An 8,067-nucleotide genomic window follows, 5' to 3' on the forward strand; every position below is an offset into this window, starting at 1 on the left:
CAATTACGGCAACTCAATGGAGGAAGGGACGCAACGAGCAGATCAATATTCAAACAAGGACATTTATTTATAGCACATGCACGCATGCAGTCAAGGGAATGAATGGGGGGTAGGGACAGAACACGAGCAAAAAGACCCTACTGCCGTTGTCTATTTATTATGTACACAATCGCTTAGTCAGTTCTACTTGTAGGAAAAGGCGCCACAACATTCATGCAAAGAAAACCCCAGGAAAGGAAAAGGTAGAACAGGACCCGTCGGCCTTTAATGTTTCCGCAGAGCTGTGGAGACCACAGGAGCTACGCGAGACCGCGCAGTTTACCTGCCATCCTCGTGGTGACTCGCTGGATGATCCTCGATGTCTCGCCGTCAACACGGCAGCTGGTATGATGGCGACTCGGTTGGTCCGGGCCTTGCCGTGCGGCCTGGTCGATCGGGCCTATCCGACGATGCCTCAGATGAACGAACGGGCCTTGCTCTTTTAAGAGTTGATGCTCTTTTAAGAGCCCGCCCGCTCCTCAGCGTTGCTCGGACCGTCTCGGGGCTGGCTGCTGACTTCTCTCCAGCTGCCTCCACCGACCAACAGCCCTCCACTGGACTTGAACCTTGGCGCTCTCCAGGCTCCGCTGCGCTCCGACGGCCAACAGCCCTCCACTGGACTCGAACCTTTGTGCTCTCCACCGGAATCCAAGCTCCACTACACTCAACTCCAAACCCCGACAGACTCCAAGCTCCACTTCGCTCCGCCGAGCAACAGCCCTCCACTGGACTCGAACCTTGGCACTCTCCACCGGACTCCAAGCTCCACTGCACTCGACTCCGAACCCCGGCAGACTGCCGGCTTGGCGTTCCAGCGCGCTCTTTTATGGGGTACGACGGGGGTGTGTTTGGTCTTCCACCTTCGACCTCTCACGCCCCGCTGGCTCCACCCTTTTGGCATTTTGATCCGATCTGGCCGTCAAATGCGGACATGGTAGAGATTATCGGCTCCCCCCCCCAACGAGGGAGTCCCCGCGTGTGTCGGCGGAGATGCCGCTCGTCCGTGGAATGCTGTTGCTGAAAAAAATATGGCGGCATTTGTGGAGATGAAGGTGAGGAGATGTTGTTGGTTGTGGCGACGGTGGTGAGGAGATGTTGTTGGTTGTGGCGACGGTGGTAAGGAGATTTTGTTTGTTTGCCAAAATAAAGATAGCAAAAGAATAATACTACCTCAAAGATGCACAGACCGACTCACGAATAACCACCGTTAGACATCGGTGGGGAAATCGATATGGACACACACTTATCGCCATAACTGATCTTCGGGGAAAATAAATGGTGTTCTGTGAATTTCCACAACCGTAACACTACCCCTCCCCTTTTTACAGACTCGTCCCGAGTCGTTAAATTCAAGTGTGCCTTCATGTGTAAGTTCTCCCCTTGTACGATTTCCCTTTGCATCCCTGAGTGCGACATTTGGTGTTTCTGTGTCCCAAAAGTAAATAACCTATGGGCTGAGTAACTAACTAAACAAACTCACTCATACAGACGACTTAACTATAATTGCCGGCGCTACGACAAACATGCAGGGGGAGCAAACTCATGTACAATTTACCCTTAACTTAACCTTAACCTTATACATGTTACACGAACCATGGCCCAGGACTGATGGACTCTGTGGGAAAAAGGCCATGGCAAAGTTAGTCAGCATTTTGAGGGTGAGCGCTCCTCAGCTGAAGGTCGGATGTCTTCGGGGCCTGTTCAAAAGGCCCCATTGTCTGTCACAAAATCTTTGCATTTCTTCAGCTGCTGAGGCAACTCACCCCATCCCGGCATGCCATATGCCATCCCACAGGCCATTTTTGAAGCAGGGAGCCAGGCTGCCCAAATGCAGTCTTTGGCTCATGAAACAAATGCAGGTATGAACAGGGAATGTGGCCAGCTGCCCATTGCAGTCTTGAAATGCAGGCCTCCCCCTTGAAATGCATTGCAGGCCTCCCCCTTGAAATGAGCGCAGTGAACACAAAACGGTGCACGGGCTGCACCAATGCAGTCCCCGTGTGCAGATGGATGAATGGATGCAAACACGGTGAATGGGCTTCTCAATGCAGTCTCCATGTGCGGCTGTCTGCAGGGCAGTCCCTGCAACTTGCGTGATGATCCTGGCGCACATGGTAATGGATGGAATGGGCAAATGCAAAGAAGGGCTAGCAGGCATGGGGTCAAGGCAGAGGCAGGCAGACAAGGCACTGCAAGGCAAGGCCGGCACAGGCCACTGTAGCAAAGCACAGGCCGGCAGGTGAAGCTGGCCGGCCTCTTGTCTCGTTCAAGGTTTGTGGAGGGAGTGCGGTGGTGCCGGCCGGTCTGAAGGCGGGCTCGGACCTACCCTACTGTCTCCCTCCCAACCTATCGCCTTTGCCTGTCTCTGTCCATACCCACTCCCTTAATTTGCAAAAATCAAATTTAGCCCCATCTTATTTTTTTCATTATTATTTTTTCTTTTAATTTGTCTCCCTAACCCCCTTTATTGTCTCTGTCCAGCTAACCTATCCTGTCACCTAGCCTACTCCCAACCCCTACGTTCCCTTCCTGGAGGGGAATAAGGGAGAGCTAGCATCCTGTCTTGAGGCCCAATGAAGCCTCAGAATGGCCTCCTCAGATCTCAGCGATCTAACCCAAAGTGGGTCCAGCGGCCTACGATGAGAGCGAAGGGATGGATGGTGCGGAGGAGTACACTTCCCGATCTACCCTAACATTAATTAACTTTTAACTTCCCCGAGGCTTTCCAAAAGCGCCTGTCGCTTCAACTATTGGTTCTGCCAACCAAGATTCCTGTCGCCTGTGTTGGTGTCCTCACAAATTTTGGCCTTGCCCTCAAATTTTCCATTTGTGTCCTTGCACGGTTTCATGCCTGGGATGCGTGGCTCCCTTGGCAGGAACTACCCTCTGCCGATTCTCCAACTATGGCACCCCCGGTCCCTGCAACTGTCTGCGAGCCTCCCAGCTACCTAAAATTTGGGGAGTGCCCTCCCTGGCTACTCCCCCCTCCCGCCCCCGATGCTCACGTGGCAGGCTGGCACAATGGGCCCCTTTCCCTGGGTGCCCGTGCCCACGACACTGCCCATGTGGCTATTGGCGCCACAGGCCCTGCATCATGCGGGCCCACCTGTGTCCACTACACTATCCCCCCCCCTTGGGCCCTTGGCCTACCGCGGCCGACTAGCCCGGTGCCCGGGGTGCCCACTAAGCGATACTCCCCGTTCGCAGCCACGCTCCCAGCCCGTCAACAGGACTCCTGCACCCCTCCAAATTGGTTTCGAGCCTACATTCTCACCAACAGCAAAACGACCTCCATTTTTGTCAATTTGACTAACCCACTGACTAACTTTACACTGACCCCGGGGTCCCTTTGGTGGGAATCACTCCTCCCCCCAATCACTCATCGCACCATGCATACCACATTCACTCCATGCACACAGGCCCGCTGGCCCTCACTCACTCAACATGTTTTCTTACAGTTCATTTTATCGCTCACATCGCTGAACACTGCCATTCTTCTCACTAAATCCCTCAACTAACTCGTGCTCCCTCGTTATCACTTACAATATATACATATATATATATATATATATATATATATATATATATATACATATATATATATATATATATATACATATACATATATATATGTATATATATATATACATATATATATATATATATACATATACATATATATATGTATATATATATATATATATACATATATTTTTATATACATGTCATATACAGTATATCATATAAATAATAATAATAATTAAAACTGGTAAACCAGTAATCCCGGGCTTCAACCCGTGCATCCGACGTCAAAGGACTTTAATTTGCACTGAGTCTGCAATGGGGTCTCGCTACGGTGCCCCTCATGTTATATCAATGAAGGATTGTAAAGCCGATAGCATTACATGATAAAGAAAGAAACTTCACATTGGACAAATCGAGGCTGGACAAAGTTTCAAGTCACGAAAAAAGTCCAATAACTACACATTTGCATATTGATGTAAATGGCGAACTTGTAGGACGTTAAACGATCTTCCAGAATGTGCAGTCACTATAGCTCTATCTTGTTTCGGTTTCATTTTACATGTCGAAAATAAGTGATTTTAAACTTTGGGGGGCTCTGGGGCCTCACTGGGGTCAAATACAGACATAGTATACACATATTTGGAGTCCCCTGTTTATGAACTATCTAAATCTGTCATTAAAATTTTTCAACTCTCATTTGCATATTTAATGAGGCGAATCGGCATCATTTTAATCATATAAATTATGTAACGAGTTCGGCCAAATTAACAACTTAACATTCCCATGGAACATCGGAAATGTGTGCAAAAGATTGAGGCTGTCGGGTTATCCTTTCTGGAGAAGATGTTTTTAGGTTTTGGAGAAAATCCAATATGGCCACCATACCACGTGACCTACGTCATCAAAATTTTCAAAGTATAAACTTCAGGTGGAGAGTTATTAAATGGATAAGTTTCATTGAATTTCATTTAACGACATTTTAAAAATGGGTGATTTTAAACTTTGGGGGGCTCTGGGGCCTCACTGGGGTAAAATACAGACATAATGTAAACATATTTGGAGTCCTCTCTTTAAGGCCTATCTAAATCCGTCATTTGATTTTTTCAACTCTCATTTGCTTATTTTGCATATTTAATGAGGTGAATCAGCATAATTTTAATCATATAAATTTAGTGACGATTTTGATCAAATTAACAACTTAATATTCACATGGAACATCGCAAAGGTGTGCAAAAGCTTGAGGCTGTTGGGTTATGAGTTCTGGAGAAGAAGATGTTTTTAGGTTTTAGAGAAAATCCAATATGGCCGCCATACCACGTGACCTATGTCATCAAAATTTTCAAATTATAAACTTCAGGTGGAGAGTTATTACGTGTTTAAGTTTCATTGAATTTCATCCAAGTGTTGTTTTCATTTTATGACATTTCAAAAATGGGTGATTTTCAACTTTGGGGTGCGCTGGGGGCTCACTGGGGTCAAATACAGACATAGTATAAATATATTGGGAGTCCCCTGTTTATGTGCTATCTAAATTTGTCATTAAATTTTTTCAACTCTCATTTGCATATTTAATGAGGTGAATCGGCATCATTTTAAATCATATGAATTATGTAACGATTTCGACCAAATTAACAACTTAACATTCCCATGGAACAATGCAAATGTGTGCAAAAGTTTGAGGCTGTCGTGTTATCCGTTCTGGAGAAGAAGATGTTTTTATGTTTTGGAGAAAATCCAATATGGCCACCATACCACGTGACCTACGTCATCAAATGTTTCATAGTATAAACTTCAGGTGGAAAGTTATTATGGTGTTAAGTTTCGTTGAATTTCATCCAACAGTTTTCCCTCCAGATCCGCCACAAAATCGGTCAGTAGAACATAAAAACGCCTTTAATAATAATTAAAACTGGTAAACCAGTAATCCTGGGCTTCAAGGCGTGCCTCCATTTTAACAAATTTCAACACTATCACCCTGTCACATGATATGGGTTTTCCGAGTTAGAAAGTTAGTTCAAGTCTGCAATGGGGTCCAGCTACGGGGTCCCTCATGTTATATCATTGAAGGATTGAAAAGCCCATAGCAATACATGATAAATAAAGAAACGTCACATTGGACAAATCGAGGCTGGACAAATTTTCAAGTCCCCAAAAAAGTCCAATAACTCCACATTTGCATATTAATGTAAATGGCGAACTTGTAGAACGTTAAAATATCTTCCAGAATGTGTGGTCACTTTTTGTCTATCTTCTTTGGTTTTCATGTTACATGTCAAAAATGGGTGATTTTCAACTTTGGGGGGCTCTGGGGCCTCACTGGGGTAAAATACAGACATAGTGTAAATATATTTGGAATCCCCTCTTCAAGGCCTATCAGAATCTGTCATTAAATTTTTTCAACTCTCATTTGCATATTTAGCATATTTAATGAGGCGAATCGGCATCATTTTAATCATATAAATTATGCAACGATTTCGACCAAATTAACAACTTAACATTCCCATGGAATATCGGACCTGTGTGCAAAAGCTTGAGGCTGTTGGGATATCCCTTCTGGAGAAGATGTTTTTAGGTTTTGGAGAAAATCCAATATGGCCGCCATGCCACGTGACCTACGTCATCAAAATTTTCAAAGTATAAACTTCAGGTGGAGAGTTAATAAATGGATAAGTTTCAATGAATTTCATCAAAGCATTGTTTTCATTTAACGACATTTCAAATATGGGTGATTTTAAACTTTGGGGGGGGCTCTGGGGCCTCACTGGGGTCAAGTCCAGACATGCTATAAACATATTTGGAGTCCCCTGTTTATGTCCTATCTAAATCAGTCCTTAAATTTTTTCAACTCTCATTTGCATATTTTGCATATTTAATGAGGCGAATCGGGATCATTTAAAATCAAATTAATTAAATAACTATTTTGACCAAATTAACAACTTAACATTCCCATGGAATATCGGACAGGTGTGCAAAAGCTTGAGGCTGTTCGGTTATCTCTTCTGGAGAAGAAGATGTTTTTAGATTTTGGAGAAAATCCAATATGGCCGCCATACCACGTGACCTACGTCATCAAAATTTTCAACGTATAAACTTCAGGTGGAGAGATATTAAAGGGATAAGTTTCATTGAATTTAATCTTAGCGTTGTATTCATGTTGTGACATTTCAAAAATGGGTCATTTTCAACTTTGGGGGGCACTGCGGGCTCATTGAGGTCAAATACAGACATAATATAAATATATTGGGAGTCCCCCGTTTATGTGCTATCGAAATTTGTCATTAAATTTTTTCAACTCTCATTTGCATATTTTGCATATTTAATGAGGCGAATCGGCATCATTTTAAATCATATGAATTATGTAACGATTTCGACCAAATTAACAAATTAACATAAGCAGGGAACAATGCAAATGTGTGCAAAAGTTGGAGGCTGTCGTGATATCCCTTCTAGAGAAGAAGATGTTTTTAGGTTTTGGATAAAATCCAATATGGCCGCCATACCACGTCAACTACGTCATCAAATGTTTCATAGTATAAACTGCAGGTGGTGAGTAATTGTCCTCTTAAGTTTCGTTCAATTTCATCTGAAAGTTTTCCCTCCAGATCCGCCACAAAATCGGTCAGTAGAACATAAAATCGCCTTTAATAATAATAATACTAACGATTTCAATAGAGCTTCAGCCATGCTTGAAGCCCTAATAATATATATATATATATATATATATATATATATATATATATATATATATATATATATATATATATATGAATATATATATATGAATATATATATATGAATATATATATATATATATATATATATATATATATATATATATATGTATATATATATATGTATATGTATATATATATATATATATATATATATATATATATATATATATATATATATATATATATATATGTATATATATGTATATATATGTATATATATGTATATATATGTATATATATGTATATATATGTATATATATGTATGTATGTATGTATGTATATATATATATGTATATATATATATATATATATATATATATATATATATATATATATATATATATATATATATATATATATATATATACATATATATATACAAACGTATATATTCGGCACAGGCCGAAGCCTGGTGTTAGCGCAGTGGTTAGGGCAGCGGCTTGGGATCCAAAAGGTCCTGAGTTCAAGCCCCGTTGGGCCACTGAATGAATACACCAGGGGGTTGACTCAGCCTGTCATCCTTCCGAGGTCGGCGAAGTGAGTACCAGTGTACTGGGCCGGTGTATACCCCGGTTAAAATAGGTGTTCCATATCCCTGTGTCGTAAGAGGTGACCAGGGTTGCGTCAGGAAGGGCATCCGGCGTAAAACATGTGTCAAATCACGATGCGGATCATATGGATGATCCGCTGTGGCGACCCCTAACGGGAGCAGCCGAAAGAAGAAGAAGATATATATATATATATATATATATATATATATATATATATA

The 8,067-nt window shown here is 42.3% G+C and overlaps 1 protein-coding gene across 1 annotated transcript in view; it reads right to left on the reverse strand.

Annotated features, from left to right (window-relative positions):
* The window catches only part of LOC147032066 (protein cornichon homolog 2-like), a 238,851-nt gene that overhangs the window by 55,682 nt on the left and 175,102 nt on the right, over positions 1 to 8,067 (reverse strand). The window lies entirely within an intron of this gene.

Source organism: Eptatretus burgeri, chromosome 2, assembly GCF_056783735.1.
Source record: "Eptatretus burgeri isolate ZD-2024b chromosome 2, Ebu_testis_v1, whole genome shotgun sequence".
In the NCBI taxonomy this organism is placed as follows: Eukaryota; Metazoa; Chordata; class Myxini; order Myxiniformes; family Myxinidae; genus Eptatretus; species Eptatretus burgeri.